The 23,601-nt window shown below is 41.0% G+C and overlaps 2 non-coding genes across 2 annotated transcripts; one reads left to right on the forward strand and one right to left on the reverse strand.

The window, feature by feature from the left end:
* Nucleotides 1-5,995: 5,995 nt before the first annotated feature.
* Trnar-acg (transfer RNA arginine (anticodon ACG)) lies at nucleotides 5,996-6,068 on the forward strand. The gene has a single exon. It is a non-coding gene; the product is annotated as a tRNA-Arg (tRNA).
* Nucleotides 6,069-6,158: 90 nt separating this feature from the next.
* On the reverse strand, nucleotides 6,159-6,241 carry Trnal-cag (transfer RNA leucine (anticodon CAG)). Its single transcript has one exon. It is a non-coding gene; the product is annotated as a tRNA-Leu (tRNA).
* Nucleotides 6,242-23,601: the final 17,360 nt, after the last annotated feature.

Consider the following 23,601-nt stretch of genomic DNA (forward strand, 5'->3'; position numbering starts at 1 on the left):
AAATAATAAATAATAAATAATAAATAATAAATAATGAATAATAAATAATATTTTGTCCCCCCCCCCCTCGGATTTTTTTTGCCAAAAAATAATATTTTGAGGGGGCAACAAAATAAAATTCGAATAATTTTGGGGATTTTCAAAACATTCCTTAACAAATCCGAGGAGTTTTGTGATTTTTTTCATTTTAATATTTATTTATCATTATCCCCCCCCTTGACCTTTCAGAGACCAGTAGGACAAAAACTTAATTAAATATTTGTAACGGCCAAATAAATAATTAATAATTAATAATTAATAATTAATAATTAATAATTAATAATTAATAATTAATAATTAATAATTAATAATTAATAATTAATAATTAATAATTAATAATTAATAATTAATAATTAATAATTAATAATTAATAAATAATAATTAATAATTAATAAATAATAATTAATAATTAATAAGGCCGATTCAATTATTTAACAACTTTTTTTTCTCCCCCCCTCGTATTTTTTTGCCAAAAAATAATATTTTGAGGGGGCAACAACATAAAATTCGGGTAATTTTGAAGATTTTTAAAACATTCTTTAACAAATCCGTGGAGTGTTTTGATTTTTTTTAAATTTTAATATTTATTTTTTTATTATCCCCCCCCCCCTTGACCTTTCAGAGACTAGTAGGACAAAATGTATTTTAAATATTTGGAACAGCCTAGTAAATACTAAATAATAAATAATAAATAATAAATAATAAATAATAAATAAAAAATAAAAAATAATAAATAATAAATAATAAATAATGAATATTAAATAATAAATAATAAATAATAAATAATAAATAATAAATAATAAATAATAAATAATAAATAATAAATAATAAATAATAAATAATAAATAATAAATAATAAATAATAAATAATAAATAATAAATAATAAATAACAAATAATAAATAATAAATAATAAATAATAAATAATAAATGATAAATATTAAATAATAAATAATAAATATTAAATAATAAATAATACATAAAAAATAATAAATAATAAATAATAAATAATAAATAATAAATAAAAAATAAAAAATAATAAATAATAAATAATAAATAAAAATTATTAAATAATAAATAATAAATGATAAATAATAAATAATAAATAATAAATAATAAATAATAAATAATAAATAATAAATAATTAATAATTAATAATAAATAATAAATAATAAATAAAATAAGATAAGGAAATTTGTTTGGAATTCCTACAGAAAACCCTTCAGAAATTTCTTTGAAAATAAAGTTGGTATTGAGAGAATTGTTGAGGAAATTGTTCCACGAAAATCTTCCAAAATTATTTGAAAGGAAATCCTTTTATGAATTTCTTTATGAATTCTTTTGAAAACTACTTAAGAAGTTCCTGTTTGCATTAGCAACTCATTCATTTGTTAAAGAATTGCATCAGAAACCATTTCAGGATTTTCTCAAACAAATGCTTCCCGTAATTTCTTAATAAATCCCTTCCGATACTCTGGGAAGAAATTCTTGGAATTCATTCAGAAATACTTTTAGGAATTCATTCAGAAATACTTTTAGGAATCATTCGGAAATCGCTTTAGTTTTTGAAAATTTCATCTAGAAATCCTTTCCATTTCTTATTCCATTATTTAACAAAATTCCATAGAAAATCATCCAAAAAACCTTGCGGGATTATTCCGGGAATTTCTGAAGAATTTTCAAATAAATTCATGGTGTGACGAACGCCCCTCGTCGGTGAGCACTGTTTCTACTAAACGAACCGATATCGTTTGACATGCATAACGAATGACAACAGCGAAGAGGGACAATGACAACCATTCGCCATCGAAGTGATTGAGCACAAATGAGACCACGCTGTGAATTTATCTCGTAAAAGTTATTTAATTTTCAATTGGTATCTTAATTTACCCTAGAGCATTATTACTTGCATTAGTCCTATTTCTAGTAAGTTACCTTCAATATCTACGTATTTCAATTGGTTGAATTATTTCTTATATAATATGATAGGCTATATAACAGCTAGCTTGAGCTTGAGCACTGGCTTCGCGTTGAATTCTATTGGATCATTTGCAGAGTCACGCAGGTACCTTCAAATAGATTTATTCAATTAATCCAAACCATAATCTGCTCAGGGTCGCTATACATATATAATGCACAAGAACAATATTGTAATCCGGGTCAGCTCCTAAAGTTTCACTAAACGTAAGTACGAGAAAATGTTGAACTTAGAAATGTTCTTAATTGTATTTCCCGTCATTGTAGGAAATTTTAACGTATTCCTGAAATATAATCGTTCAAAGTTCGGAAATTGCATTTTTTATTCGTTGCCTGCGCAACATCATGGGGAAACTTTAGAATGAATTCTCGAAGAAATATCCAAAGGGAAAACCTGTAAGATTTCCGCATAGATTCCTCCAAAAATTCTTTCGAAAATAACTTCATGAATTCCTTGGTAAGTTTTTCTCTCCAAAATTATAAAAAAAAAAAAGAATTACGAAAATCGTAACCCAACTAACATTTAATGTCAATGTAAATGTTATTTCAACTCGTCTATACGGCTTCAAGCTGAATATGTGTGCTATACATATGTTCAAGAACTTCTATTCAATGCTTTTACCAGCAAATCTGTCGAACCGAAGTCAATTTGATGAAATATTATTTGAGAAGTAAATTTCGGGAGTTTATTTTCAATGTTTTTTTTTGTGAAAACTCAAATATCAATTTTGTTGCTACCTAGATTCAAACTCCTGATCTCCTGATTCAATGGCCGCTGCTCTGTCATCACCGTCACTTTGACATATGTAAATAACAAAGAAAATTATGGATGTGCTTCTTCGCATACCCTATTGGTTGATTTACTAACGCTATTTTCAGATTCATGCTGTATAAACGTTAGAAAGAGGCCTACATGCTGCTTTCAGCACATAAGCTTAAAAATTATGCTTTCAGCATTATTTCAAGTATTATTCAAACATCTATCAGCATGTTCTGTTGGCTAACTTTTATCCATCATCAATCGCTGAAATTGTTTTTATGCAACATTTTCTCGACCTGTATAGATGCTAATTTGCTACTAATCGTTTAACAGTAGCTGTCAACAGAAATATCGCTTCTAAATGGCTTGTTTTCTTACGCTATCTGCTAGCATTAATGACAGCGCTTTGTCAGTTGCTATAAGCAGAGTGTAAGTAAAATAATCGAAATTTTTTGGTGACGTCCACCTTCTTTTACTTGTCAGCTCATTTCCAGACACATTCATAGTCGGCTCTGGACTGTCAATATTCGGTTGAATATTAGTCATTGAATATTTATGCACATTTTACAAATTGATAAATTATCTGAAATCTGAGCAAGTTTCAAATAAGTAAAGCAATTTATCACATAGAACTGAAACTGATTTTCATCCGCGAGGCACTTTCAACGGTAAACAACAACATAAACAATGCTAATTATGTTTTTTTCTCCACATAGTAAGCACACTCAGTGACAGTCGAATGAATGAGTTGGTGGAGCAGTCGTCTGACTATGTCATTCTATGTTTTGAATATTCATGCGATGTTTATCAAAATTCGGACTGAATTTGCTTCATGAAGATGAATATTTTAAGCTCTGGCTATAAGAGCATGTGAATATCTTTGTAGCTGCATTACAGAAATCGATAGCTCATACACAGCTCCGGCAACAAAAATCAAATGTAAACATAGCGGTTTTGACGTCCCATACTGATATGCTATTAAAAGAAGCAGTAATAGGTTTACTTAAACGTTGTGTAATCTTCAAAGGTACAGAAGTTGCCTAAAAGCTTCGTTAGTTCATTTATAGCGCCATTACGCTATATTGTTAGTGCTATAACATCAGTAAAAACGTTTTCATTGTGAATGCTATTCACCGTAATATGGGAAGTTGCTAACAAGCAACTCAGTTACATACATGAGCTCTTAACCGATAAGCTTTGTTGCTAATTCAGACAGAGCTGTTTTATGACTATATGAAAGCTGCATAAACGATAAAAGATTAAATATATTCGGCACACTGACTAGCTGATAGATATTTGGGTAATAGCCGAGTTGAAGTTTAAGGGATTATTTGCGGATGCTTTTCTTTTATTCAGCATTGGCTGCTTTTATTAAAATATTATACAGCCAAAGGCTAGAAGTTGAAGCTTTTAGCACCAAAAATGTTAGTTGGGAATTGTGCAGATACCTGTGTGGAAGACAACTCAATCTTAACTCTAGATCATTCCAGGTTCATGGAAGTTAGGCTCCTAAGCTGTTTTGCACCGGATTAGGTATATACCGATGCTGTGGACATTATATAAGTCCTGATTGATTTGGTAGATATCATGAACTGAGCTCAAGAACGTTTCGGAGTACTTCTGGTTTACATGATGCGCATGAGATTATTGAACCGAATTGTGTATGAAAGCATTGCAAAAGCCTTGGTTGATCCAGTAGGCGCCTTGAGATGAATTCGATAACGTTTTGGAGAACCTTTAGCATCTCGTATTCCTGAAAATTAGTCACTGACTTAACGTTCCGGGCGACTCAACTTGATTGAGTTTTCAGAATTATCAAACAGTGAGGATCAAACAGTGAATTCTAAGATTCAAATATTTCAAATTTATTTACATGTTCTCAGAAGCGAAACCGCAAGGTAATCTTAGATGGATTGAAGCAGGGTGATGCACTATCGAACCTATTGTTCATTATTGCTCTCGAGGGAGCGATTATAAGGGCTTTGCGGACAAATTATGCCGCGCCGTGGTAAAGGCTTCTTTTAGTGCCTTTTAATAGGGAGGCAATTAACGTCGGTACATTAGCGGTTGTGGTAGCGAAGTGATGCTGGATGGTTAGAAAATTGAAGTCGTAGATGATTTTGTGTACCTACTCTGATCCTTCCGGTGGCTTTATACGGTCATGCAACATGGACGTTGAAGGAGGCTGATCGGAGGGCCTTTGAAATAGTAGCGTAGCGGACAACACTCGGCGATAAACATGAGAAGGGCATATGGTGGCGTCGCAAGAAACAAGTGTACAAAGGGCTGGATATTGTTAAGGTCATACAACACGGCACACTACGGTGGACTGGACTGAGCGTCGAGCGAAGATAATATCCAGTAGAGAACCCGGAAGAGACCGTAGGCTTCGTGAAAGTCCGCGATCTAGTCCAGTAGAGGACTAGATGATACTCCATCCGGCGTAGGTTCATCGAAGAGGAGCTGTAGCCCATCTAATAAATATTATTTTAATACAGTATCTGTAAGAATAACTTTCTTTTTTTTTGTACTAAAACTATGCAGAATTGTATATGCCAAGATTTTATACAATAATTGTTGGACTTGTTTTTTAGGTACAAGATACAAGGGAATCCGCATTTGCTACAGCACATTGCGAAACATTAAACATTTTTCTGCTGGATTTAACCTGCCTCCGAAAAACAGGCCCCTTCCAGCAGATGTGTATACTTTATTTGGTAATAAGAACAGTAAAGAATATTCGATGATATACATACGATGCTAAAAATGTTAGTTCCCGTTATGCCCAGCAGCGAAGTGAATGGCTTCTGAACAGCTGAGTAGTACAGTAGGATCGTGTCCAGGACAACCTGGACGAACGAAGAGGAATACAAAATATGTGTTTTTAATTTCATTCATTTTTTGCTCTCGATGAGAATTACGTTTGCCTCAGTATCGAACGTTTTTTTGGCACTGGAAGTGGGAAGTCATAAAACGGTAATTTACTGCTTCCAATCTTTTACGCATATTAAAACTGAATAATCATCAAAACTCATCGAAGAGAAAACTTGAAAATATCATTGGTAAAACTAAGACTATACTGTCCAAAAATTTTATTATTATTTCACCTTGTGTAGGTGTTCAAATGTTTACAAATCCTTAGAAAAAGGATCAGAAATATTATTTCTGATTTTTGACCCTCTATATGTTCATCTGTTTCGTGGATACATTTTAATAGAGAGGTCCTGTGGCGCAATGGATAACGCGTCTGACTACGGATCAGAAGATTCCAGGTTCGACTCCTGGCAGGATCGAGATATTTTGAGTTACTCAATTGGGCACAATATCTCTATACAAATCATTTTTCCTGTTCAAGATTGCGGCAATCAATATAAAAATTAGTTTGTCAGAAGTGGGATTCGAACCCACGCCTTCAGAGAAGACTACGACCTGAACGTAGCGCCTTAGACCGCTCGGCCATCCTGACTTGAATCAATGGGAGAAACGGCTTAGAACTATTTTGAAAATCTTTTTTTTTTATAAATATTGAAGTCATAAATATGGTGACTTGATTATGATTGTTAACAAATCCGAATGACAAATTTGTTGTTTATAAATAGTTTGAAAATAAGAATGTATTATTTACAACTAAGGTTGCCTTCTAAGTTTTATATAGCTGTACAACAAGTGCACTTTGTAAATGAAATGCCTCATAATGCCATCGGCATTATGCACATTTTATCTTTACAAGGCAAAAAATGTAATGCAGAATAAAACGTTCGCAAATACCATACTGCACACGAAAGCTATCGAATTCTACAAGTGTGCCACAATCTCTACTTCTATCGCATATTTGCATCGTACCTATTCTTTCTTCCTTTCTCTCCCCAACCAACTAACAAGATTTGCGATAACCACTCCTCAATAAGTGGGCATTCTTTTTCTCGGAAAGACCACCTTGAAGGTTCGTACACCAACCACACGGAATGTGCAATGAAGTTCACCCATCGCCTCGGAGATTTGAAGCATTCCCTCCTCTGTTTGCCTTTCTTGGACAGCAAAGTGAGTGCGATTTATTCACATATATGATATTAAAAATTTACAAAATTTACGATTTATTCACATATATGATATTAAAAATTTACAAACATTATTTTCACACGATTTTATATCAAAATGACAGATGAATCTGGCAAAACATACTTTTGCCTATAAAGAATAATGAATGACCCATAAAATAAGAAAAACGATTCGTAAATAACACTTGATTGTCCCGTAAAATGCTACGATAATTCCGTGGAATAGTTCCTCGACAAGTTAACATTTTTTTTTAAAAAGATATTGTCATAAAACATGCACCATTAATATTTAAATTAACAAAAATAGTAACAAAATGGCTGACAATGATACTAAATATATTTCTAATTGAACAAAATATAACTCGATTTGTCACATGAAAAGTGATGAAAATAACTAAAATTATTACAGAATATGTTATTGAAAAAAAAAAAATCATAAGGGTTGTGTACAAGACACGACCGCCCGACGTAAACTACGTAAAAACGTTTGGTGAAATGAAGAACCTAGCAAGTCCCATCATTCATGAATATTACAAAATTGTTCTTTTGATTACTTTTGAGACAACACTGGTTTCGAGCAATATTCAAAACATACAATTTGTTGGATACGACAATCCAAAATTTACATTTTGAAAGTAACTGATATATTTATGTAATTAAGTCAAAATTGTTAAATTCTCGAGTTTTATATAATATGAGAAGTTTAGTTTTGTTTGTTTAATTTGTTAGGGTTTTCACTTGAAAAAATTCAATTTCATTGTTGTTTTTTCTTATTTTTCGAAAAATCTTCTAAATGAGCTTAACTAAATTTGGGTATTTCTATTGCAAATAATAATTTGTCAGGTTAAATTGCAATCTTTACTGTATTTGACCATTGTCGGTAATCAAGGATAATTGCCGTCAAATCGCTGAAGGCGCACCTCGGTGAACAAAGCGCACTCGCGATTTCGCTACTGACGGCATTGTTTTGATCGCCATCGCCATTCGCACTTTGAATAAAATTAGTTTCGGATAAATATTCTCTTGTATAAAATTTTGGTTCTAAAACGAAACGGATTCTTCGATAATGTGCAATTCCAATCCCCAACAGCAAAAAAGAAAATTTTAGTTGACTGCTACTGATATCATCCATGCATTTAAATTTTCTAACTAACCGAAGTACTGCGTAACTAATCGAAGTTTGTCTCCAATTGATCAATTTTATATTAGGGGGATTCACTTACCGGCGTAGTTTGCTGTGTATCTGTTTATAGAAATGTTTCATAGGCGATTTGAAATATGTCCCTTGTGATTGATTGTGAAACATTTTTATAATCAGATACGCAGCAACCTACGCCGTCAAGTGAATCCCCTTATTGTTATTTTTCTCAATGGTACGCATTGGAAATCACTGACAGAACATAACCAAATTCAGAATCTTGCTAGAAGAATTTACTGAACGCCAAGAGTGTGCTGGTCACTAGTTGTTGCACTTTGGAAAATCCTCTCAGCTTATGCCATCTTTATGATTGAATTTTCGGATGTGTTTCGCTCTTTGTACATAATTACAAATAACAGCAACCAAATGATTGCTCGAATTTTACTTGCTGCTGACAATAACAACTGGATGATTTCCTACAAAAGCACAGACGTCATCGTTGCGTTCCATCGATGATTTTGATTTTTCAAACGAATTTACTCTCAGTCAAACCCCCTTTCTCTCATGTCAAATTTATTGCCCTTGAAAGGACCGTTTGATGATCGATCATTCGGCTTTCAAATCACTAGCTCAACAGAAGCTAGTGATCTTTCGATCGATTGTAAATGATCCGCCTTCCCAATCACAAACTGCAACAAAACCAAATAAGAATCTTGAGAAAAATTTCACTTGCCTGCCACTGATGCCATTCATACGAATCCATATTATATAGAATCTTCCCCCGGGGCGCACTCGTGATTCTGCTACGCACGGCAACATTATGGCGTCGTCAAGTGGTTAATTTGCTCTTTGAATAATATTCGCCTCGCCTCTTCCTTTGTATAGAATGGTGGTCCTGAGAAGAACCGATTATTTCGCTCAGCAACTCCGCCGATGCTGGGACAGCTCTCCGCGACATTTCAAATGAAATGCCACGCGCGCGGGGGAAAGCAGTTTTCTTATAATCAATAAAGATGGCCCATTAGTCCCGCCTCTTTGTTGTCCGGTATGGCTGCAAATATTGTGTAACCGTCACACACTCACCAAAGAGGCGTGGCTACAGGTTCAACATTATTGATTACAAAAAAGCAGCTCTTTTGCGCCCGCGAGCTATTTCGTTCGAGATGTCGCAGAGAGCAGACCGTGGTACCACCTTCGGCATCGGCGGAAAATTTTGTTTTTATTTCTGGCGATGGTGTAGGTCGCGCGGTCGTCGTCATCAACATTAGCAGCGCTCAGATTAAATTTTCTTGTCTGAAGTAGGGGGAATGACGGCTTTGGCAGGCTTTGTTCTATTATTGTCAGGGGGGTTTTTGTTGACCAAATTTTATGAAATATGGCCACAATATTCTTTGATATGCAAAGATTGTTAGGCCAAATTTGAGCATAATTAGTTATAGAAAACCCCCCTAACAATAATAGAACAAAACCTGCCAAAGCCGTAATTTCCCCTACTAACGATTGGCTACCATCAATGAAAGTAGCTCTTAAGTCACAACTTAAGGCGAGATGAATTTTGATCAAAGTAAAACTTAATTGCTTGGTGATGGAAGATTGTTTTCCGTCGGTAGTAGAATCACGAGAGCACGATTCAGAGAAAGACTTATAATTTTAGTAGATAGTCATCCATGCGAATACATTTTTGCAGCTTCTCCGTTTGACGCGCGCTCGTGATTCTACTACCGACAGCAACATTCTGCTGTCGCCAAGCGATTATAATTTGCATTTTAGAAAAAAATCGTCTCGGCTTAACCTCCGCTTCCACAAAATTGTAATCTTTCGATTGATTGTTAATAATACAAATTCATATTTCTAGCATCTGCACCCAGGGCGCACTAGTGATTCTGCTATGGACGGCAACATTATGGCGTCGCCAAATGGTTAATTTGATCTTTAAATAATTTTCGCCTCGCCTCTTCCTTTGTATAAAACGGTGGCCCTGAAAAGAACCGATAAATTCCAAATGATGCAACGATTCACGGGCTGGAATAAAATTCGCGCAGCAACTCCGCCGATGCTGGGACCGCTCTCCGCGACATTTCAAATGAAATGCCACGCACGCGGTAGTAGTAGTAAAATTCTTCTTTATTTACACATTTTTTGTTCTACAATTATTTTTGACATGTACAGTGATCGGCCGGCTTGGCCCTCCAACTTCAATTTTAATTATTATTATTATTATTATTTTTATGTTTCTACTTGATTTTTGAAATATATTGTATCATGACGGCCTTCAGGAGGCGCTAGTGTGTGTTTTTTTAAATTTGATAACCTAACTACTATGTACACTAATATTTACAATAAAAATTTGATAACCTAGATTGGAACTAGCGCCCTAAGCGCTTCTTGGTCCGAGTGCAAGCAACGGACCCTAAACTTTTCTTTACACTCACCAAAGCGTTCATGTAAGGTTTTTATTCCGGCCAGACGGTGGACCTCGGATGTTCTTGTCCTGGGAGGGGTGTTGAGGATCATCCTCAGGAATTTGTTTTGGACCCGTTGAAGTTTGAGGTGGTGGGTTTTAGCGCAGCTCTCCCAGACCGGCATGCCATATTCGATCACAGGGAGGATGATTTGCTTGTAGACAGCAAGCTTATTTTTCAGGGACAATGACGACCGGCGGTTGATCAAAGGGTACAGTAGTTTCAACAAGACGTTACACTTTGTCACCGTTTTGTCAACCTGTTGCCTGAAAATAAGCTTGCTGTCGAGGGTCAAGCCAAGGTAGTCGGCCTCATTGGCCCATTCCACAGTCGTGCCATTGAGGATGATTTTACAGTCCCCAGGCGGAACAAGTTTAGGGGATTTGGAGTGGGGAAAATGATGACCTGGGTCTTCGCCGCGTTGATACAGATCTTCCAGCTGGTGAGGTACTCTGTCAGGGCATCCAGGCCTCGTTGGAGTTTTGCCACTAGCGCTCTGATCACTCTACCGTTGTAGACGATGGATGTGTCATCTGCGAACAGAGACAGAATGCCGCCTTCTGGAGGTTCTGGCATGTCGGAGGTGAACAGATTGAAAAGCAGGGCCCGAGGATACTACCCTGGGGGACGCCTGCGACGATGTTGTGCGCATTGGAACTCGCTCCGCTGATTGAGACCCGGAATGTCCTTGCCGACAGGTAATTGTTGATGATTTTCACCAGGTAGCTGGGAAGATTGTAGCGTTGTAGTTTGTACACCAGGCCATCATGCCATACGTTGTCAAATGCCTTCTCGACATCGAGTAAGGCCATGGCGGATGTTTTTGAGACAAACTTGTTCCGTCTGACGACGTTGGTAACTCGAGTCAGTTGGTGTACAGTTGACCGACCGCGTCGGAAACCAAACTGTTCCTCGAGTAAGATGTTGAGATTTTCGGCAGACTCAAGTAACCGATGGTGAATAGCTTTTCGAATAGCTTGGATAACCCTGAGAGAAGGCTGATGGGTCGATAACTTTTGGGGAGGAAGGATCCTTCCAGGCTTCCGGATGGGATGACTTTCGCTGACTTCCAGGACGATGGGAAGTAGCTAAGCCGGAGACACTGATTAAAGATCAGCGAGAGGTGCTCAAAGAACGGAGCACTCATGTGTTTGAGCTCGAGATTCAGGATGCTGTCGAAGCCTGGGGCCTTCATGTTCTTCGACGATTTGATATAGGCCGTCAATTCGTCAGTTGAGATCTCCAACTCCTCCGATAAGTCGTTGGGAATCAAATGGATGTTGTTAGCATGCTCGTTGACGGCTGCTTCGTGTGGACTGACGATGTTCTGCCCAAGATTGTGTGAGCTGACGAAGTGACGACCTATTTCAGCGACCTTCTCTGCAGGAGTTATCAAGCGATCCTTAGAGCCATTATTGTCTAGTGGGATCAAAGGTGGAATGGGCCGAGGCTTGGATTTTAGAATTTTGGTCATTTTCCAGAACGGCTTAGCATAATCTGGGAGAGTGCGGATCTTATTCGAGAAATCGTTAATTTTGAGGTCCACCATTCTGGCCTTGATAATTTTTGTGATTCGATTGCAGCGTGCCTTAAGCTCAGGCAGTCCAGTACGCTGAAACTGCCTGCGAGTGACATTCCGCAATCGAATCAAATCTTTGGTGAGTGTATCGATGTTTAAGGAGTTGCTTACCTGCCGAGCCGTCGGTACGTGTTGCTCTCGGGCCGCCGTGATCGCCTCCTCGATAGCGCACAGCTGGCGGTCGATACTTTCCGGCGTCTCCGGACGCACCTCGTAGTCGACGGTGTTATCGACGCACTGCTGGAAACGCTGCCAGTTCACTCGGTGGTAGTTCCGTCGTAACTGCTGGTGCCGATTGACCGAGGAGCCCAGTTCCGCCACCACCGGATAGTGATCCGAACTGAGCTCCTGGTATACAACCGGCTGCGAGACGTGGTCACTCAGGTTTGTTACGTAGAGGTCGAGCGTTGCGTGGGCACCGGACCGACTCAGCCGAGTGGGGAATCCGGGCTCAGGATCGTGTAGTGGCCTTCCTCCATGTCGTTGCTCCAGATGGTGCCGTTTCGATTGCCGCGACTGTTGCCCCCAGGCTTGATGTTTGGCATTCAAGTCGCCGGCAATGATATACTGGCCTTGCCTCCGCGTCAGCTTGACGATGTCCCTCCGAAGGGCAGCCGATGATCCATCGCCGGCTTTGGCTTGCGTTGGACAGTACGCCGCGATGAGCGCGATTGTGCCGACTGAAGTGGTGATTTCGACACCGATGGCCTCGATGACACTGAGCTGGAAGCTTGGAAGCAGACGACAGTTGATGTTGTAGCGAAGAGCGATGGCCACACCACCTCCCCTGGTCGGCCGGTCGAGTCGCACGATGCGGAAGTCCGGGATGTTGATGTTCACCTCCGGTTTTAGGTGCGTTTCGGTGATGAACGCCACGTCTATTTCCTTCTCCTCAAGGAAATCCTTCAGCTCGATTGTTTTGCTCTTTAGCGAGCAAGCGTTCCAGTTGACCAGGCCCACCCTAGCAGCCATTTTCAATGATGAACATGCCAAATGTGAAGACCTGGTCGATTCGGGTTTTGCAGCCGCGCAGTCGAGTGGCGAGCTGCGCGAAGATCGGCATCAGTTGCTCCGGAGTGTACAGCGGGGCAGATTCTTCCGGTGGGACGGCTTCGTTCTCCGACTGCCGACGGAACCCAGGAGGAGGAAGCGGGGGCCATTCGCTGGTGGATGGTGCCGACGATGCTGGAGCTTGGACCGATGCAGCTGCCGCTGCCAGTCGCTTGTGCGGCTGTAGCGGTGGGAGTATTGGAATCACACGACGGGGAGCCGGGATAGCTGGAAAGTTCACCTCGTTGATTACAGGAACACGGTTTTTCTTCGGAATGGTCCTGGTGGAAGCCTTCTTCCGGATTTCCAGGAACTCGGCTCGCTTTGGGCAGCCCTTTGTGGTGGCCCGATGTTTGTCGCCACAGTTGGCGCACTTGGGATCGGCCACCTCCATTTTGTCGCACTCGTCAGTCGGATGGGGTTCGCCACACTTGTTGCAGCGCGGCTTCATGCGGCAGTTTCTGGTGCCGTGCCCGAAATTGAAGCAGTTGGTGCATTGCGTGACATCGCGGTGCACTGGCCGATATCGCTCCCAGTCAACGACGGTGTAATTTATAACGCCAACCAGCTTCAGGTCCTTCCAGGTAGTGGAGCCGTGCTCCAGATGGATCAGGTAAAGCTGGTCGCGATATTTCCTCGCCTTGTCGTGACGAGCGATCTTGTGGACGGCTACTGGCTTCAGTCCGCAACTTTCAAGCTCTGCTTGGAGCTCTTCCTCCTTCATGTCGTGAAGTCCTCGCAGCAAAGCCTTGAGCGGCTTCGTGCCGGGGTGGTCATGAGTGTAGTACTCATACTTGTGGACCTCGAGGAACTCCACGACGGATTGATGATGGTCCCTGTTGGCCGGCATCACTTTCACGCCCTCGCTGCAGAGCCGAAAAGTACATTTCAGCCCCTTAGCGATCAGCTGGCGAATTTTTGGGCGTAAATCCGGCGGATCGCCCTTCACAAACACGGGCGGGCACTTCTCCTTCCGCTCCGGTTGCACCTGCGGCAGCTGCGATTGCTGCTTCTTCCTCTTTTCGGCGGATTGCCGGCGTCATCAAGCGGCAACGGCGAGAACACGTTGCTTTGCAAAAGCTGCTTGGAGGGGTTACCCGCGCCTCCAAGAGCAGTGCGCTTAGGCACTTTTCCAGCGACCGAATCGGCCACCGAGTCTCCCATGACGGGTCCGGGAGAAAATAACGCCAACGCGACAAGCGAAAACGTAAACAGCGAAAGAACGAGAAAAAAACACTTCGAAAAATGCGCGAGCAAAAAACACGTCCGTACGTGTTGCTATCTCGAACTGGAATGATGCCTCGCGCGCGGGGAAAGCAGTTTTCTTATAATCAATAAAGATGGCTCATTAGTCCCGCCTCTTTGTTGTCCGGTATGAGTGCAAATATTGTGTAACCGTAACGCTCACCAAAGGGGCGTGGCTACAGGTTTAACTTGATTGATTACAAGAAAGCAGCTCTTCCGCGCGCGCGAGCCATTTCGTTCGAGATGTCGCGAAAAGCAGATTATGGTCCCACCAGCATCGGCGGAGCTCCTGTCGGAAATCTTATTCTCACCGATGGTGTGGATCGTGCGGTCGTCGTCATCAACATCAGCGCTCAAATTAAATTATCTTGTCTGAAGTACTAACGATCGGCTACCATCAATGAAAGTGGCTCTTAGGGAGCGTCCACAAATTACGTAACGCTTAGAGGGGGAGCGGGGTTTGGCGAAGTGTGACGACCCATACATAATTTTTAGATGCTTCATACAAAAAGTGTGACATAGGGGGGAGGGGGGTTGAAAATGCCCAATTTTTGCGTTACGTAATTAATGGATCTTCCCTTAAGGTGACTCGGGGAGGCACTACACACCGTGTTATTTTTCCTATCTTTTGTCTTTTTCTAACATTGTCACCTCGTAATTTTGGAGTGGTGTATTTCGGTTTTCAGTTGTTTGATGTAACTGTAAATGTATCAGCATGTAGATTGCAAATAAGCACGCGCCGGTGATACTTTTTCAAAATCGTATTTGTGTTGGAAAAAAAATTAAGCATTAATGATAATCAATAGTATCAATAGAATTGGCAAATTGCTGAAGGGTTTCCGAATCGATTGATAAGCAAATGTCGAAAATCCATCGAAAGATAAAGACGCTATTAGCGTTTGAAATCTATCTTAATTTTTGTAACGGTTTCGAATTTGGAAATTTCCGTTTTACACCCTGTACCTGAGTCTTCCCCTTAGACGTAGTTTACGTCAAAAAATCTGTAGCAAACATCAATACTGACGCCATACAATTTTCTTCAGTTATAATGCGAATCAATTGTTTGCATGGTCTCTTTCCGATACTTGCTTGGGATTCAACTACCGACGTTAGCGTTGCGCTTTGAATAAAGTTCATCTCGGAACCGATTTCTTATTCAATCATCAACAGGAAAAATACAAAGTTAGCGTCTCGCGGGAAAATTTCATGTTGTGCCGACAAAATCCAAATTTCAAATCGTTGCAAACGTCACATTAGTGAATAAATTGCTGTAGCAATCTTTTGCTGACAGCCTTTGCTCGGACCGGCACTAATGCTATGATTCCGCTACCGATGCCAAACAATTATGCTTTGTTCTATGCAGTGTTGTGCTGAATCATTATCAGATGATAATGATTTCGATTTTCATGTGAAAACTTTTCACGTGAAAACAGTAGCCGAGTTGTCACCGGCGACAACTTCACAAATTTTGTACTCAAACGATAATAAACACAGAATTTTCATTCAAACATTAATCTTTACTAATTTGTTTATTTGTTTGTTTCCAGCTAATTGTCAACAGACCCGTTGTATCTTCTATTCTAGGAAGAAAGTTCGTTCAATATCAACATTCTCAATCACTAAAATCATATAACTCCGAATTACGCTAGAAAATTTCACCGAAAAATTTTCCAGTTCCTAGTGATTGCACTTTAGAAAAATTATTTCTGCTTAACCTTCCTCCCAAATATAATGATGGTCCTGAAAAGAACCGATTAATTTCCACTTATGTGCCTTATTAACAGCAGCCACTGGACTGCGCGACCGCCATCCGATGATTCGGCTCATCGAACGCCGTCGATTGCCAGATCCGCCGAAGATGGGACACGGATTTAAATGATGTGCTGCTGCTGCCACGACCGCCACCACCACCGAGTGAAAAAAAAAATCATCGGCACCACCACCGCTGAGACAGCCGATGTCACTGGGACCGCTTCTGGACGCCCTGGTCCGCTCGCCGTGACATCCAGAATGAAAATGACGCACGCACGCGAAACACGGGGCATTTTATACACAGGGAAAACGAAGCAGTGGATCAAAAGGCCCGTACGTTACTGCAATCTGATGTCCGTGTTGGGGATTTATGAACGGGATTGAATTTCTCACCCGGTTTGGAAAGAAATAACATTTTCAATAGTTTAACGTTGATAATCAATAGAATCAATAGAATTGGCAAATTGCTGGAGAGTTTCCGAATCGATTGATAAGCAAATGTCGAAAATCCATCGAAAGATAAAGACGCTATTACCGTTTGAAATCTTACATGATTTCGTGACGGTCCCCAATTTGGAAATTTTCAATTTGCACCCTGTATCCGAGGCTTCCCCTTAGACGTAGTTTACGTCTTTATCGTTTGTTTCTTTATCCGAGACAGAGCACTCACAACAAAATTATTACAGATATTGTTATTTGTAACACATATTGATATTATTGTGCTACTTTTCTGTTATGACTAACATTAAACGGTACAAAGTTAAAACTACTGATGAATCTTGTTCCAATTCTGATATCATCGACACTTTCCTTTACATTTAGTATTACATCCAGATACTGGAGATGAGTTCGGAAAATACCATCACAACACTTTCTTGACTCATAGCGCTGGTGAAGCTCATAATCAGCTCTATCACGTCTTTAATTCAGCCGCTGTACGACGACTTCACGTACTCTGCCATCTCGTGCTTCACTGACCTCCATTATTCTTTCCCGTAACTTTTTTTTGCCCTTTTTTCAACTGCCACCACGAAGTCTCCAATAAGAATTGGCGGCTCTTTTGTGAACCACTTATGATTCGGCAGGTATTCACGTACCACATATCTCCTCCAGAAATGATCCACCATTGAGCCTCAGATTTCCTATCTCCTCTACAAACAAGATCCCCGGCTTCATCATTGGTTGAACCAGGTTGAATCACCACAGTTGAACCTTCCCAGAATCTGGTAATATGAGAAATCATGCACGGCCAAACGCAACAGACAGACGGATACACTTCTGAAATCGATTCTAGTAGATCACTGTGGCCACAGCACTTTCCACGTGTAACAGACATGCCCGTAACTTTCTTACTATTGCAGACACATCGGCATAGCGACACATGGTCAAATAAAACAGCAACCGAAGCCTTTTCTTACGGACGGAGTCAATGCCGGACACCTGGACACCGACACGAATAAGCGTTTCCGATGAAATTACCGAAGCTTGCATCGCAGACAATCAATTTGCTTCAGGCCTGCCTCTTTCAATTTCTACTAACGGGGCCCCGGGACGCACAACTGCCGCACGCCTCAAGGAAGCCCCTACTCCTCTCAGCTTAGAAGAGCCCTCGCTGCCAGCAACCAGCAGCCGTCTCGGTCCTTTGAATGAGGTGGAAGATGGGGTCTACCGAAATCCTACACCCGGCAAGTACAACCAGTTACCGCTATTTGCCGTACCTGAGTGTGTCTCAATTTCCAGTGCTATCACATCCGCCTCACGAGAGTTGAGTTCTCCGCAACCGCTTGTTTCCGATGTAAGGACTGCTGCCTCAGCATCTTCGAATATTTTGGAATACTACCAAACCGTCGGTGGAATCAATAGCTCTATTGCCGAATACCATCTGGCCTTGTGCGATGGCTGCTATGACGTGTACGTTACCGAAAACTGGCTCAACGATAAGACCGCTACAATGATATGTCACTTTTCAATAGCAACAAACGCGCTGGAGGTGGTGTTTTGATAGCTGTTTGCTCTAGTTTCAAATCCCGACTAATCAGTCCTCCTAACAATATATCTGTAGAGCAATTATGGATCGCCGTATCTACTGTTGAAGGCACTCTCTATGTCTGTGTTGTTTACAAATGAATGCAGTCGAAAACGAAAACGATCGAATACTTGACCTTTGCTTCGTTAGCGACGAACTGCGTGAGAACTGTTCGATTATACAGGCTCCATCTCCGCTCGTTAAAATCGGTCGACATCATCCTCCCATACTGACACATCCTAAGATAAATCCGTACTGTCACTTCTACGAGCCGTCTGAAAGCTTTCCAAACGACTTTAATAAGGCCAATTTCAACGGCATGATATAATCGGCAAAGACCTAGGCGACGAATAAAGGAAAACGATTGGAAGCTTGGGACATGGAACTGCAAGTCGCTAGGTTTCGCAGGTTGCGACAACGAATTACATCCCCGTAACTTCGACGTCGTGGCGCTGCAGGAGATTTGCTGGACAGGACAGAAAGTGTGGAAAAGCGAGTATCCTGGGAACCGGCTTCATAGTACTGGGTAAGATGCGCCATCGTGTGACTGGGTGGCAGCCAATCAATGCAAGGATGTGCAAGCTGAGGATTAAAGGCCGTTTCTTCAACTATGGCATCATCAACGTGCACTGCCCACACGAAGGGAGATCCGACGACGAGAAAGAAACGTTCTACGCACAGCTGGAACAGACATACGATGGATGTCCACTGCGGGACGTCAAAACCGTCATCGACATGAACGCACAGGTAGGAAGGGAGGAAATGTACACCCAAAAAACAAATCTGACAATTATTGTATAAAATCTGGGCATATACAGTTCTGTAAGGTTTTTATACAAATATTGTATTAAAATAATACAAATCTGTATTATTTCAATACAATAATTGTATTAAAATCTTCCAAAATTGTATATGCCCAATTATTATACAGTTTCTGTAAGATTCTTATGCAGAACTGTATTAAAATCTGCCATCCGCTGGTTGGGTGTATAGACCGGTCATCGGACCGGATAGTCTGCACACCGTATCGAATGACAACGGCCAACGATGCATAAACTTCGCAGCCTCCGCGGAATGGTAGTTCGAAGCACCTTCTTTCCCCGCAAAAATATCCACAAGGCCACATGGAGATCACCTAACCAAGGAACGGAAAACCAAATCGACCACGTTCTAATCCACGGTGAATTCTTCTGCGACATCACGAACGTCCGCACTTACCGCAGTGCAAATATTGAATCCAACCACTACCTCATTGCAGTATGCCTGCGCTCAAAACTCTCGACGGTGTACAACACGCGTCGAAGTCGGATGCCGCGGACATTGGGCGGCTACAAGACTAGCCCACGAATACGCGCAGCAGCTGGAAGTGGCACTCCTAATGGAAGAGCAGCTAGGCGCAGCGTCTCTTGAAGATGGCTGGAGAGATATTCGATCCGCCATTGGTAGCACCGCAACCGCTGCACTTGGCACGGTGCCCCCTGGATCAGAGAAACGACTGGTATGATGGCGAATGTGATCAGTTAGTGGAAAAGTAGAATGCAGCATGGGCGAAATTGCTGCAACACCGCACGAGGGCGAACGAGGCACGATATAAACGGGCGCGGAACAGACAAAAATCGATTTTCCGGAGGAAAAAGCGCCAGCAGAAAGATCAAGACCGTGAAGAGACGGAGCAACTGTACTGCGCTAATAACACACGAAAGTTCTATGAGAAGTTAAACCGTTCACGTAAGGGCCACGTGCCCCAGCCTGATATGTGTAAGGACATAAACGGGAACCTTCTTACGAACGAGCGTGAGGTGATCCAAAGGTGGTGCAGCACTACGAAGAACACCTGAATGGCGATGTGGCAGACAAAGATGGCGGTATGGTGATGGACCTGGGAGAACGCGCACAGGACATAAATTTACCGGCTCCGGATCTCCAGGAAATCCAGGAGGAGATTGGCCGGCTGAAGAACAACAAAGCCCCTGGGGTTGACAAACTACAAGGAGAGCTATTTAAACACGATGGTGAGGCACTGGCTGCACTGGGTCATTACCAAGATTTGGGAAGAGGCAGTCTTGCCGCAGAAGTGGATGGAAGGTGCCGCATGTCCCATCTACAAAAAGGGCGATAAGCTGGATTGTAGCAACTACCGCGCAATCACATTGCTGACGCCGCCTACAAGGTACTCTCCCAAATTTTATGCCGTCGACTAGCACCAAATGCAAGGGAGTTCGTGGGGCAGTACCAGGCGGGTTTTATGGGCGAACGCTCCACCACGGACCAGGTGTTCGCCATTCGTCAAATACTGCAGAAATGCCGCGAATACAACGTTCCCACACATCATCTATTCATCGACTTCAAAGCCACATATGATACAATCGATCGGGACCAGCTATGGCAGCTAATGCACGAACACGGATTTCCGGATAAACTGACACGGTTGATCAAAGCGACGATGGATCGGGTGATGTGCGTAGTTCGAGTTTCAGGAGCATTCTCGAGTCCCTTCGAAACGCGCAGAGGGTTACGGCAGGGTGATGGTCTTTCGTGTCTGCTATTCAACATAGCTTTGGAAGGGGTAATACGAAGATCAGAGATCAACACGAGTGGTACAATTTTCAATAAGTCCGTCCAGCTTTTTGGCTTCGCCGGCGACATAGATATTATGGCACGTAACTTTGAGAAGATGGAGGAAGCCTACATCAGACTGAAGAGGGAAGCCAAGCGGATCGGACTAGTCATCAACACGTCGAAGACGAAGTACATGATAGGAAGAGGTTCAAGAGAAGACAATGTGAGCCACCCACCGAGAGTTTGCATCGGTGGTGACGAAATCGAGGTGGTAGAAGAATTTGTGTACTTGGACTCACTGGTGACTGCCGAAAATGATACCAGCAGAGAAATTCGGAGACGCATAGTGGCTGGAAATCGTACGTACTTTGGACTCCGCAAGACGGCTCCGATCAAATAGAGTTCGCCGCCGTACCAAACTGACTGTCTACAAAACGTTTACTAGACCGGCAGTTCTCTACGGACACGAGACCTGGACGATGCTCGTGTAAGACCAACGCGCATTGGGAGTTTCCGAAAGGAAAGTGCTGCGTACCATCTATGATGGGGTGCAGATGGCGGACGGTACGTGGAGGAGGCGAATGAACCACGAGTTGCATCAGCTGTTGGGAGAACCATCCATCGTTCACACCGCGAAAATCGGAAGACTGCGGTGGGCCGGGCACGTAGCCAGAATGTCGGACAGTAATTTTATTAAGGACAAAATATACAACATTAATTACTTACAACTACGATGTATTTTTTTCACATTAGAACCACAGACTGTCTGTGTTAGAACTATCAATTAACGCGCCCGCTTGTTTTTCTCGACAGCGATCCGACGGGATCAATAAGGCACTGCACGGCGGCAAGGTGGAACGATTAGATAAAGGACGATTTGCGGACCCTCCGCTGGCTGCGTGGTTGGTTGGCTGCTGGTCGACCAGCCATGGACCGAGCTGAATGTAGAAGACTTCTATGCACTGCACAGGCCACTCCGGCCTTAATCTAAAAATAAAAAAATAAAAAAATTGAACAGTGATCAAGCGACTGAATATATCGTATGCAGAGACCGCAGGAAAATGGTTGAGTCTACTGTCGAATGGTCTTCTAATTGTAAAATTCGAAACAAACAAATTAAATTCTTTCTGTAGCCTACAGAATTACTTATATGGATAATATTTTATACACCTAACTATCATAGGTTCCTCCTATGGGTGGTGGGACTTGGCTTTCCACCCTTCTAATTCATTGCATACAACCTTTCCTGTTAAACGGAATTTGGCACAAAAGCGGGGTTTTGTCAATATACGCACACAATATTTATCACAAAACTGTTTTTTAGCAATCCTTCTTATGGGGAAGGGTCGTTTGGCCGAAAACCATTCGGCCGAAAGCCATTTGGCCGAATGCCAATTGGCCGAAACCCATCTGGTGAAAGACATTTGGCCGAAAGGGTCATTAGGCCGAAAGTGTTATTTGACCGAAAAGGTCGTTTGGCCGAAAGGATCGTTTGGCCGAAAGGGCCATTTGACCGAAATAGTCATTTAGCCGAAAAGTTCGTTTGGCCGAAGGGTCATAAGGCCAAAAGGGTCATTAGGCCGAAAGGGTCATTTGGCTGAATAGGTCATTTGAAAAGTGAGAAATTTGGAATGAGAAGTGAGACGCCTCTCTTCTCACTCCTAATTTCTCACTTTTAAAATGATCTATTCGGCCAAATGACCTATTCGGCCAAATGTCCTAATCGGCCAAATGTCCCATTCGGCCAAATGATCTTTTGGACTAATGACCCTTTCGAAAGTTGTAATTTATGAAATTAAAGCTCATATGGGGCCTGGGTCATTTGGCACACATTCATTTGACACAACGCCATTTGTCATAAGACCATTTGACATAACGGTCATTCGGCATAACTTTGAACTGCAACAAAAGGGTGGGTCATTTGGCATAACGGATATTTGGCATAGTTTTGAACTGTGAAAGAGAAAGGGTTGATCGATGTATTTTTTCACATAGGGTATCTGTTCCTATATCAATAACAATAAGGCAATGCGCATATAAAATGCATTGATTTCTCACCCAATAATCAAGAAGCATGAGAATAATTATGCTCGGCTCACGTAATTTTTAATTGAAAACAATTTGGTAACTTCAAAAATGAATTTATTATCACATTTTAGAAGTATTTAGCTGAAAAACATCATCACCGCCATGCACCTATTTCAATAACATTCAAAAATAGTTAATCCTGTGCCTGTACCTATATCAATAATACTGTTTCCAACATAAAATACGCACACTATTACTTGTGTGTATACGTAACGATATGATTGCAGTGATGCCGAATTCTACAATGTTTTGTATTTGAGTTGAAATATAATTACGAAATTGCAGTTTTTGTTGTAGTTTTTCTACTTATCAGATAAATTTTATGTTTGTCGTAGATTATCTTTTCGATATACATTATTTTACAAACATAAGAGTTGAATTTCACAGTAAAAGTTTATTCAAGCATTTTCGAAATAAAAATCTAGGTCGGCAACCTTTGTATACTGCAAGGCATGTAAACAGTTTGGAATATGGGCAAGGATAATTTAGACGTTGTTCGAAATAAACCTATATCAAACTATAGGAAATCGCGTCGGTTTTTCAAATATAATATATGTATAGTGAAAATGTGATGTGCTTTATGTGCTGTGAAGTGAATTTCGAAAGGATACACTTGTGTTAGCTTGAAATTGAGTGGAAAACAACGGCGTGAAAACGGATGAATCTGCTAGTAGCAATCGAGCAGTGCATCAAACCAACAGTTCAGAGGTAGGAAAATAAAAATAAAAGTGCATAATAATTTTATCTTTTAATAATTTGATTCTTGTGCATTAAAACATTACTTTAAGAAAATCTTGAATAATATTCGAAACATTCAAGTATGTGTTCCATCCATTATTGTGTACATACGATGTGAGAAATTGTAATTA

The sequence above is a fragment of the Armigeres subalbatus genome, chromosome 3 (assembly GCF_024139115.2).
Source record: "Armigeres subalbatus isolate Guangzhou_Male chromosome 3, GZ_Asu_2, whole genome shotgun sequence".
Lineage (NCBI taxonomy): Eukaryota > Metazoa > Arthropoda > Insecta > Diptera > Culicidae > Armigeres > Armigeres subalbatus.